At 45.1% G+C, this 10,099-nt stretch overlaps 1 long non-coding RNA gene across 2 annotated transcripts; it reads left to right on the top strand.

Annotated features, from left to right (window-relative positions):
• The first annotated feature begins 432 nt into the window (after positions 1-432).
• Positions 433-9,354, top strand: LOC132591249 (uncharacterized). 2 transcript variants are annotated; one of them, XR_009556864.1, is made up of 2 exons: positions 433-611; positions 3,091-9,354. It is a non-coding gene; the product is annotated as an uncharacterized LOC132591249 (long non-coding RNA). The 2 variants fall into 2 exon arrangements; XR_009556865.1 differs by having other exon boundaries at positions 433-629.
• The last annotated feature ends 745 nt before the right edge of the window (positions 9,355-10,099 follow it).

Here is a 10,099-nt window from a genome sequence, read left to right as displayed (position 1 = left end):
AAGCTAGAGCAGAATAAATGAATACTGCATGTATAGTTGTAGTAGTACATTCAGCAAACAGGGGAATAGGTTCAGGCACTATCAGGGCCGGCGCTACCATTAAGGCGAGCTAGGCCATCGCCTAGAGCACCAACATGGAGGGGGCGCTGGCCAGCCTGCTGCCCGCCGCCCGCCCGCCCGCCGTGCCCAGAAGGGAGAGCCAGGGCTCTGGCAGTGCCTTCCCTCTCCGCCAGCACGGCGAGCCGCCGGGGCTTCAGGCAGGCAGGAGAGTGCCTGCCGCAGCACCCAGAAGCTCTGAGCTGCAACAGGCACTTGCGGGGCCACGGCAGGAGAGCGAGCGGGGGATGAGGGGCGCGGCGCTGGAGCAGCCGCCCTGGGGAGGGTCATGCCTTCTGCTTCCGGGTCTCCTGAGCTCACTGCCTTGGCGGCCGGCTCCTCTTCCGCGCTCTGCCTCCTTGAATGGGGCCGGGGGGGCAAGAGTATGGCGCTGCCCACCACGTTGGGGAGGAAGGCGCGCCCTGAGTAGGAGGCGCGCCGCTGGGGGCCCGCCAGGCACATCTGCGACACCACCGACATCCGCCTGCACCGGGACAGCGCCGTCTCCGCCTGCGGTGAGTTTGGCGTGGCCGGTGAGTGGGGCACGATCCAGGTGGCATTAAGGAGCCGGGCCGAATGACCCACAAGGGCGGCTGTGGGGTTGGAGCGAGGGGAGCTCCCTCCCCCCCCCGGGACTCGGGCAAAGCAACCTTCTCGAGTGCTTGAGGGAGGGAGAAGAAGCAAAGAGGGCTTCTGTGTCCTGCAGTCCCGTAGGAGGAGGCCGCCGGCGGGGCCGTGCGTCTCCCCAGCTGGCACCCCTGGGGGGCCGGCGCCCTGTGTTTGATATGTGATTGGCTGGGGGGGCGCCAGAAGGTGATCTTGCCTAGGGTGCAAAAAACCCTAGCACCGGCCCTGGGCACTATAGCTTGGTGTGAAAACAGGGGTGCAACATAAATGAGTTTCTCTTTTTCCATCTGTGAAATGCTGTAGGCAGGTTCACTCTGTATTGGTGACAATGCTATACTATAGTTGCTATGAAGTATTAAACAACTATAGTATAGCATTGTCAACAACACAGAACAAACATTCCTCTCCTCCCTCTTTTTGGAGAGAGAAAAGGGATTTATGCCTTTGGTATGCATAAAAACATCTAAATTAGTAAGCTAGCCAGATATATAGGTGCCAATGAGGAAAACCGGGGGGGGGGGGGTAATCGCTGTTCCCCAGATCTGCTCTGTCCATAGTTAGTAATGTAGTGTAACCTTACTGGCAACTTCAGCAGAATTATTTTGAACCGTAAAGTGGTAGGATATAAAATGTTCTCTTGTGGGTTCAAAGAGACCCAGCCTACTGAAAATAACTCAAACGTGTTTTCAGCAACACCTGGTGTTTGCAATAGGTTTATTCAGAGATCTATTCGTAATTAATTTCTCCAAATGCCCTTTGAACTTATTGGTATGTTTTGTTTTGTTTGTTTAAAAAATAGCCTGCCCTTATTCATACATGGTATCGGAGTGGGATAAAGTCAAAATATTAAAACCACAAAGAATACAATCACATTTACAGAGATAAAAGAAGAGATAAAATAATACAGGAAGAGCAGCTGAGCAATCAGAACAAGGCTAAGGTAATTAAGTCACTCCAAAGGCTTGGTAGAATAAATACCGGTAGGTTTTCACCTGTTGCCAAGAACTCAAATGAGCAAGTACCAATTTGCGGTCAAAGGAGAGGGCGTCCCATCATTGGGACACCACTGCAGAGTAACCCCTCTCTGGTTGTTCCATTCGAAAACAGGGCACACGTCTTGCATTTTGCCTGAAAGACTGAACCCTGGTGAAGATTCCAGACTCTGTTAATAGAATCATAGAACGGTAGAGCTGGAAGGAACCACTAAGTCAGCCAGTCCAACCCCCTGCAATGCAGGAATCGTTTGCCCAACATCGGGCTCGATTCGAACCCACAACCCCGAGATTAAAAATCTCATGCTCTACCAAACTGAGCTATAGTCAGACTGAAGCCTTTGTCCCTAAAATTGTGTCCCTGAGCCCCCAATCCTTCTCACATATTATTAGGGCTTTTTTTCCCCAGCCGGAACTTGCCGGAACTCAACTCAGTTCCGGCACCTCTCAGGTGGGCACCATTGCCATTCTAAGAGAACAAGGAAGAAGTTCCGTGGTGAATTCTGGCACCTCTTTTTCATAGAAAAAAAATAGCACTACATATTATGTTCAACTTTAGATCATGCTCATCATTACAATACCTTCTTCCCCCTCACTTGTGAACAATATTTTTCTGGTGAAAGCGGATTAATTTTTCCATGGCAGCTCTCCTCCCTCCATAACTGGTCTCCTTAGGTCCAGAATAATCATATTTAAAAGGTATGGGGTAGAGTTAGGAGGCTCAGGCAGTGAAGAAGTTGCAACAGAAACTCTTCCTTCTTATAAATTTGATGGAGTCACACCTAGGTGGTAAGCAGTTTGGTGGTGCAATTATTCCTTCTTGCCCTTTCTCCCCCCTGCCCAACTGCATCTCTCCACTGACCTCCATCTAAATTCACGTTGGTATGTGCCATTTTCTTTCATAATCAGGTTTAATTTTGAAGAGGGAGACGGGGGTGGGGGCAGATAAATCCAGCAGAGGACAAAACGCAAAGGCAAAACCAGACTGCACTTTGTCTTGCGGTTAACATGGAAGTTGCTAGGCTGTGTGAAATACACAAAATCACAGTCTGAGTCTGAGCATACAGCGCTGTGTGTGTGTCGCTTTGAAAAAGGTCACTGCTATTCTTCTGGCAAACATGAAACGTTCAGAGTACATAAACATCACATGCGTAAGTTACAAAAGGCTTATTCACTGGGGAAACTGCTACTCTTTGGAGCTCAGAGATAATCCCTATGAACGAGATCTGCTTCACAACTTTATTTGAAAATGTATTGCCACAGGCTTTTACAGGCCTATATGGGGCCGTGGAAGTAGCATGAAAATATAGAAACCAGGAGAACAAATAAAAATCTGGTGCTCTTCAGTGTTGCTTTGCAAACTTCTAACTTTCAGAGAATCCTTTCTGCACTAAGAATTGCTGTGTATCTGCCACAGAATCTCAGCGTGTTGGAGAGGTTTCTGGGCAATGCTGAAGGGTGTCCATCATCATCCCACTTGAATGGTGAGTGAGCCAGGCGAGGAGAACAAGGCATTTTACAAAGGATTATCTGGCTATTACTGAGAAGCTCCAGTTTTACTAAATAGTAATTATGTGTTGTCTTTGTATAGCACTTTCAAGTGTTCGAAATGTTTCAGAACCATTATGTAGTTGTAATCCCAAAAGCAACTCTGCAAGGCAATTCAGTATTATTCCTCAGAGTACAAATAGAGAAGCTGAATTGGCTTGCTTAAGGTCTCCTTGTGAGTTAATGGCAGAAGTGGCCAGTGCTGGATTTACATATAAGCCAGGGGTCAGTAAACTTTTTTCAGCAGGGGGCCGGTCCACTGTCCCTCAGACCTTGTGGGGGGCCGGGCTACATTTTGAAGAAAAATATGAACGAATTCCTATGTACCACAAATAACCCAGAGATGCATTTTAAATAAAAGGACACATTCTACTCATGTAAAAAATGCTGATTCCAGGACCGTCCGTGGGCCGGATTTAGAAGGTGATTGGGCCGCATCCAGCCCCTGGGGCTTAGTTTGGGGACCCCTGATATAAGCTAAACAAACTATAGCTTAGGGCCCAGTGGGCCCCCCAAAAAAATTTAAAGGAAAAAACCTGGATGTACATTTCCAAAATATAAAGTACAAATTAAAATAAAACCTACATACAGCAACAGTGTTTTGTGTTGTGTAGGCTCCTATGATGTAAGTAATGGACCCCACCTGCCAGCTTGCTCCCTAAAATATCACTGGTTTGCTCATTTCAATATATAGGGTGCCTCCATTCTGCATGGACTGGTTGCATGGCAACATGCGCAAATGGCTTTAGATACCCATTAGGTCCATAAATTACCAAATACTGTAGCATATATTCAACACCCCCCCCCCCAAAAAAAGCGACAATTTGTTGTTGACAAAGGACAGCTGGACAAATAAAGGGCCCCATTACCTTCAGTGGCTTAGGGCCTCATCAAACCTAAATCCAGCCCTGGAAGTGAAAATTGAGCTCGGAACTCACCAATCCATAGCTGAGTCTTTTAGCCACTATGTTGTTGTTGTTGTTTAGTCGTTTAGTCGTGTCCGACTCTTCGTGACCCCATGGACCATAGCACGCCAGGCACTCCTGTCTTGCACTGCCTCCCGCAGTTTGGTCAAACTCATGTTCGTAGCTTCGAGAACACTGTCCAACCATCTCATCCTCTGTCGTCCCCTTCTCCTTGTGCCCTCCATCTTTCCCAACATCAGGGTCTTTTCCAGGGAGTCTTCTCTTCTCATGAGGTGGCCAAAGTATTGGAGCCTCAGCTTCACGATCTGTCCTTCCAGTGAGCCACTATACTAGGGCGCAATCCCAAAACCCTGAACCAGCATGGCTAAACTAGGTTTGTTTCATTTGCGCTGATTATATATTGTCAACCCTAGTGTATTTGATAGGGACACTGTACTGTTTGGTTTAACAAATTTGTCCTTCAGGCAAAAATAAAATAAAAAAAATCGGAACATCATTCTTTTGCAGTTACATGTGTTTCTAATTTCTTTAAGCTTTTGGAGCTAACTGAAAATTAAATAAAAGCTGTCATGCATTATTAGAAAGAAAGAAAGAAAGAAAGAAAGAAAGAAAGAAAGAAAGAAAGAGTCACTTTTCATTTCAATGCCCTCTTAATGTTAACAAATCAAAACAGCCTAAGAAAAAGCATATTGTGAACTCACAAAGCCCCATCAATTAAATAATGTGCCCTCTTTAAAATGGAACCTACCAATCTAATACACTAATGGCTTTAATAAATTAATCTACCAATTAAAGTTGGAAGCCCCAAGAAAAAGGAGGAGGGGGAGAGAGCAGGTTGGTTGTGGACTTGTTCCCATTTTAGATAAAAAATAGCAGGAATTGTGAGGGCAGCAAAAACAAGCCTAGTCTACACATGCAGTGCACTGAGGTCATAGAAGTCCAAGGTGGTTCAACAGATCATAAAGGTAAAGGTACCCCTGACCGTTAGGTCCAGTCGCGGACGACTCTGGGGTTGCGGCGCTCATCTCTCTTTACTGGCTGAGGGAGCCGGCGTACAGCTTCCAGGTCATGTGGCCAGCATGACTAAGCCGCTTCTGGCAAACCAGAGCAGCGCACAGAAACACCGTTTACCTTCCCACCGGAGCAGTACCTATTTATCTACTTGCACTTTGACGTGCTTTCGAACTGCTAGGTTGGCAGGAGCTGGGACCAAACAATGGGAGCTAGCCCCATCATGGGGATTCGTACCGCCGACCTTCTGATCGGCAAGCCCTAGGCTCTGTGGTTTAACCCACAGCACCACTCACGTTCCGTTCAACAGATCATAACGGTGCCCAAATAGCAAGGTGTCTCTATGCACAAGGCCCATTCCTCTGACTCACCCTGCCCCATGGCTCAATTAAATCATGCCCTCTAAGAATGACAGCTAGTTGAGAGGGGTGTGCCTTTTGTATCTTCTCAATCTCTGCAATTTGAACACTGAATTGTACAATGGACAGTATTATGGGAGGATTGTATTATTATTTTTAATGCTTTTGGGTGGGTGGTGGGAATTTCCATGCAAACAGAAAGACTAGCCCTGTAGAGAACAAGCTAAGTTTATACTTCATCTCCCCCATCTGGCATGCTGTGCTTTACTTGCAGAGCGGGTGATCAATAAAAATTGCTTCCCTCAAAATTAAATTTTCTGCATATTAATCTTGTTTTCTACGTGCAGCAGGCCTTTGCTTTTGTTTTCAGGATGGAGAACCACGCATGCAAAACCACACCTGCACTTTGAAGTACTGAAGCTTCAACAGAGATACAGTGCCTCAGTGAATTTATGGCTCAAATGATAGGTGACGTTAATGGCGTGCACTTCCTTCCCCCCCAATCCCCCCCCTTATTTTTAAGCTAATGCAGCTGTCTGGGCTGCAATCTTGAAAAGACGACCAGCAATTTTGGGGGGTTGGGGGAGAAACACACACACACACAGGGGGGGGGCATGTAACAGACACTTTAATCACTTCATTTGGTGCTTTTCTTTCTCCAAAATTACCCCTCCATACATAACCTTTTCTCTTTTCCTCCCACAGTCATCTGGCCTAAGAACAGCTCTAGAGTGATCTGGAAGCTGAAAACCAGAATAAAAGATTAAGATGACCATCTCAACTCCCTTGATGTGGTCTCTCACTAGAGGTTGCAGCTTGTATGACTGTTACAGGGGGGGGGGAGAGAACCCAAAGAAAATGAGGGCAGGGAGGAAAGTGGACAGCACACATGCAGACTTTGAGCTCAGTATCACAACCCTATGCATGTTTACTCAGAAGTCTGTATCCCAGGGGGAATATTCCTTAGTAACTGAGTTTAGAAGTGCGACCTTGATTTCCGTTTCCAGAACTATTTTCTACCCTTGCTTTCAGCCAGGCATCCCCAAACTTCGGCCCTCCAGATGTTTTGGACTACAATCCCCATCATCCCTGACCACTGGTCCTCTTAGCTAGGGATCATGGGAGTTGTAGGCCAAAACATCTGGAGGGCCGCAGTTTGGGGATGCCTGTTCAGCCATTCGGTTTTCAGGGGAATCTTAGAAAGAAAGAAAGAAAGAAAGAAAGAAAGAAAGAAAGAAAGAAAGAAAGAAAGAAAGAAAGAAAGAAAGAAAGAAAGAAACACTTCTGAAATAGTTCCGCCAATTCCAAGATTACACCGTTTCAATTGAGTAGCATCTCAAACACTATCTACAGGTTTGTTTGTTCGTTTTGCCACAAAACAATGGAGAGCTTCTGGCCTGCAGTTATTTGCAGATAGGTTTCCCAGATGAAATAGTTTAAATTGTGGCGAAACAGTTTTCTGCAACTGTGAAATCCCACTAGCATTTCTGATCTGAACTCGAAAGCTTACCCAATCAAATCACAATTGCTTGGAATTTGTGTGCAAATGATCCATCTATATTACCAGTTGGGACTCTCTTTGCATCAAAGATATTACCTTGGAGAAGATCTCTGCAGTAAACCTGGAAACATGTGGACTTTTTATCTTCCCTTTACCTAGGGGTGGGAAACTTGCCCACCCCACCCCCCATTTAATAGTCAGTTAGTTAATCAGGGCCTGCAGCTAACAGTGGGTTGAGTCAAAGCCCCAAATGGGAAGTTTGCAACATTGTGCAGCTCTCTCGAGCAGTGTCCCTCAACCTTTTAAACCCTCGCCCCCATTTAACTATTATAAAATTCCCACGCTCCCCCTCAAATATGGGTCCCTCAATTATTTTATTTGAATTTTTTAAATGATTGAAATATTGTGACTTTAGTTTTGACTTATATTGTACATATTTTGGGGGGAAACACTCAGCCCCTTGCCGAAATCTTCATATACACACCTCCTGGGGTAGGTGGGCCTCATTGGATGAGAAACACAGCTGCAGAGTCTAAATCGTAATAACTTTTTAAAAAGACACACCACCTGCGGTCTGAAGCAGTCCAATTCATGCTACCACTTCATTCTGCCGAATGCACAGGCGTATGGATGAACCCTTTTTTAGATGAGACTGTAGTAAGGTATACTTTCTTTGTCACAAAACACAAGCACATTCCCAAGGATAGTGAATATGATTGATGAGTGGCGGAAGAGAGAGAAAGCTGGGCTGTGAAGAATCCTATTAGCTATCAGCAGTGTTCAAGGTTTCGTTGACACGTAAACCCCTAAACGACGTGGGACCAGAATACAGTGGTACCCCAGAAGTCGAACAGAATCCGTTCCAGAAGTCCATTCAACTTCCAAAATGTTCGGAAACCAAGGCGTGGCTTCCGGTTGGCTACAGGAAGCTCCTGCAGCCAATTGGAAGCCGTGTCGGACGTCGAGGTTCCAAATAATGGCCGCAAACTGGTTTGCGGCGTTTGGGAGCCAAAATGTTTGACTCGCAAGGCGTTCGGGATCCAAGGTATGACTGTACCTAGCAGACTGCCTCTCCAGGTACCGGAGGCGAAGGAGACTGTGACCAGCAGGTGACAATGCAGACGCAAGTCTTCTTGGAGATAGCAAGCCACGCTATGGAATATTTTCCCTCAGGTAATTTGTGAAGCAGTGACGAAGTTTGTCTTTCCCGGTGGCATTTTATTTTTATTTTGTTTTCTGGACTGCTCATTCTTGCTTGTTATTTTGCTTTGATATTCTCTTTAGGAAATTTTTTTTAATGCTGCGATTTCGCTGGCTTTTTGTAAACTGCTTAGAGGTTGTTCTTTTTTAAAAATTCTATTATGCGCTGGGATTGTTTTATAAATAAAATGGGGGGGGGAGGAATGACAAGGATTATGCAAGAAGAAAACACCCACCTGCTCATACTTCACAGAGACTGCATAAGGACCTGCATTCCCCTTCTACCGAAAACAGGATACCCACCTGTCCATTATGTCAAGAAGAAGAAAAAACCAGGACCCTTCAGAACAGTGGAACCTTGGTTCTCAAATGCCTTGGTACTCAAACAACTTGGAACCCAAACACTGCAAACCCAGAAGTAAGTGTTCCGGTTTGTGAACTATTTTCGGAAGCCGAACGTGCTCCGTTTTGAGTGCCACATTTTGAGTGTTACACTGAGGTCTGTTTGTTTTTGCTATTTATTTTGCGTTTTTGTTATTGCAGGGTTTTGTTTGTTTGTTTTTGTGACTGCGTGGAACCCAGTTCAGCTACTGATTGATTGTGCGACTGCAGTACATTGAATTACTGCTTTAATTTTATGGCTCAATGGTCTCGTTAGATAGTAAAATTCATGTTAAATTGCTGTTTTAGGGGTTGTTTTTAAAAGTCTGGAATCCATTTCGCATTACTTTCTATGGGAAAGCGCGCCTTGGTTTTGGAACGGACTTCTGGAACAGATTAAGTTCGGGAATCAAGGTACCACTTTTCCACACAAACGCCCCCCCCCCAATGCTGCAGCCCCAAGTGTCAGGAAACATTTTTTGTTTTGTTTTCGCACTACACATAGCATGAGAACTTGTACGCAAAACAGACTTGTCACACAAAAAGATACATTTTATTTCAACTATCTCTCTAAATACAGTTTGGCAGGATCAGTTTTTCACAGGAGCAATTGTATTAAAAAAATATTTCATTCCGAAATACTACTCTCTGAGGTAATATTATAGGCACTTTTGAGTAGACATAGTTAGGATTCTGTTGCAAGGCACATTTATCCGCCCCCTTTTTAAAAATAAAAATATTTGATTACGTAACTGAAACCCAAATCATTTTAAAAAATAACATTAAAAATAAACCATATAAACCAAAAGTTCAGTAAATGACAAAGAAAAAGACAGACGTGTATTTGAGGTACCGTATTTTTCCGTTTATAGGACTAGATTTTTTTTTGTAAAAAATAATGTCAAAAATTAGGGGGCGTCTTGTACACAGGGCCATCTCCCCCCTCCCCCCAATTTTCTTAAATCTGAGTCCCCCAAAATACATGGGGGCATCTTATAGACAGAAAAATACGGTAATTTAATGGGCAATTCTAGCCTGCTGTCCTCTGCTGAAGTCCATGAGCTTTTATACCAAATGATTCTATGGGGTATTCTTTGGGTTTCGAAAAGTAACAGGATGTAGGATCAAGTTTTCCTTTTGGGGAATGAAGGCCTAACTCAGGCACCCCCAAACCTCCGCCCTCCAGATGTTTTGGACTACAGTTCCCATCATCCCTGACCACTGGTCCTGTTAGCTAGGGATCATGGGAGTTGTAGGCCAAAACATCTGGAGGGCCGCAGTTTGGGGGCGCCTGGCCTAACTCATAGCCACCCCAAATCAGTGCAATTTACTTGTATTCACTGGTTCATGGATTTTAAGAGGACCCAACCCTTGGAAAGTTTGGAGCATGGATACCTCAGAAAAGGAAAAAGCCAACATGATCTAAGCCAATATGGGGTTTCACAATGTCACCAAAAG

Source organism: Zootoca vivipara, chromosome 16 (genome assembly GCF_963506605.1).
Source record: "Zootoca vivipara chromosome 16, rZooViv1.1, whole genome shotgun sequence".
Classification (NCBI taxonomy): domain Eukaryota; kingdom Metazoa; phylum Chordata; class Lepidosauria; order Squamata; family Lacertidae; genus Zootoca; species Zootoca vivipara.
Note: the sequence above shows the minus strand (reverse complement) of the source record. Positions and strands in the feature narration are given on the sequence as shown.